Source organism: Condylura cristata, unplaced genomic scaffold (genome assembly GCF_000260355.1).
Source record: "Condylura cristata isolate star-nosed mole 26May11 unplaced genomic scaffold, ConCri1.0 scaffold00027, whole genome shotgun sequence".
Classification (NCBI taxonomy): Eukaryota; Metazoa; Chordata; class Mammalia; order Eulipotyphla; family Talpidae; genus Condylura; species Condylura cristata.
Genome location: NW_004567128.1, coordinates 19,614,295 through 19,616,477, shown reverse-complemented (window position 1 = coordinate 19,616,477; position 2,183 = coordinate 19,614,295).

The window sequence follows — 2,183 nt, the reverse complement described above, 5'->3', positions numbered from 1 at the left end:
TGCAGGTCACCTCTAGGTTGAGGATCGAACTTGTACTGAAATGGCTTTAGTTTCTTAGTGCTGTGCTTGAACCCGCTGCACCACCAGGGAGCGCCCATAGAAACATTTCTATGGCAGTAATAAAGCAAAACTGCTTTCTCTTCCACCTTCTGCATTTCTTCCACCTCTGAGTAAGAACAACCTCTCCTTCCTCACACTATTCAACATGGAAACATGGAAGATGACAATTTCTGATAGATATAAACAGGCTTATTAGGGAAAAGAAACAGAGGAAGAAATGACACTTGCATAGACACAAGTGGGCAGGAAGACACAAGCAGCAGGCTTACTGAGACGTCTGCATGGTTGCAGGCAGGTGACCTTAGGAGAGCGGCCTCCGCTGAGGGAGGTCAGTGCAGAGAAGCCCCCGCATGATATAGGTTATGGGCATGCAGGAGGCTGCTGCCTTGTGGAGGGAGAGAAATGGTGGCAAGGAGCATCTGCATATGCACAGGTGGGCAGCGGACTGCTTGCTGCCTTTTATCCTTTTTTAAAAGAAATTATTTATTTATTTATGCATACAAGAACTGCAAGATCTTAATGACGATCCACTTCATTTGATGAACAGTAAACTGTCCACAGTAGACTAATAATTGTTGATGTTATCAGTAAATCTTCTGGTGAACAGCAGGCTACTTATTAGTAGTTAACTTTTGGGGGGAATCAAAAGTTATGTTGGGATTTTGGGCCACTGCAGGAGGGGGCTGTTGATGCCCCTAACCTCCCACTGCTGTATTACCCAAAGGTCAACTGTGCATGATTTACTTTTTATCATTTAAAAAACATTACTCGTGTTGCAGCTTTTTCTGTTGTCATATTTAGTCTCTCACATAATCCACATACAAACTTATTTTGAAGAAAAACAGCACTGACACAAAATTTTTGAAAACACATAGACCTTATTCCCTTGCCATTAATTGCCTTTCTCCCCACCTTGAAATTTAATCTTTCAGATTTAGCAATTGTTACAAAACAACTCACATCAAGCTGGCATTGTGCAAAGCATGATCTCAATAATTAAACAAAAATGTATATTAACCAGGAATGAGAGAAGACATCTGGCATGTAGATTTTTGAAATGTATTTTTATTATAATAAGTTAGGAAATGTCATTATTTTTGGCCATCTGCTGTGTGTAAAAATAATCTTATTTTACAGAAGTGGCCTTTTGTTAACATAAGGACCTTAGACTTGTGTAATCTAAAGATAACACAGCGCAGCACGTACCACATGCAAAGCTCTTTATTAAGTGCACTATAAATGTGTTTTCCACTAACACTTGTCCAAGGAATACAAGAGATGCCTGTTCTAGAGCACCCGTTCGGTGGGCATGGTTGTTATCACCACTGTACTAGGAGAGAACTGAAGTCCTAGAAGATTAAGTAAGACATAATAAATTTTTGGCTACTTTCCAATTCATTTTTCTTTTTCTTTTTTCTATAGAAGAACTGGGTATAAGCCAGAGCTTTGGGGAGTGATAGAATTTACCAGAGACAGAGTGGGGAGCAGAACAGGCATACTGACTGAAATACACTGCTAACGGAAGCAGCAGGTGAGACAGGAAAGTTCTGCTGTGCCATATGTGGGTCACCTCTCTGGTCGGGGATCTAACACAGGTGGTAGAAGTGATAGCCCTGAGACTTAACCCCTGGGCCACCAGGGAGGCCCTGTTTCATAATCCTTTCATATTGTAATACTTTATATGTCACTTAATAGACCATGAGTTCATTTAACAAACCTATGTCTACTCAGCGAGTTCTTAACCAGTGTTCTTCAGTGTCCCTGCAAAGCAAGCCAAATGATGAGCAAGATACACGCAAGACTCAGGCCCAGTAGATGGCCCTATTGTATACAGGTCCAATCCCCATAGAGATGAATGTCTACCAAGAATGATCTGTATTTGTTATGATACTTGTTTACAGTACTTGTACATGTTCTGCTAAGTTCATGATTTAATTTTTATGAAGACTAAGTTGGATATTTTGGTATGATTTCATGAAGGTGAGACAATTTAAAAAAATGTTAAATTAAATGTGGGAAAAGCAATGGTTAACCTATATGAAAAAATATTTACATGGCATGCAAGTCTCAGGTATCTGAGATCTTTTCTATTTAAATCAAATGGAACAGAAAATCTGATTAGA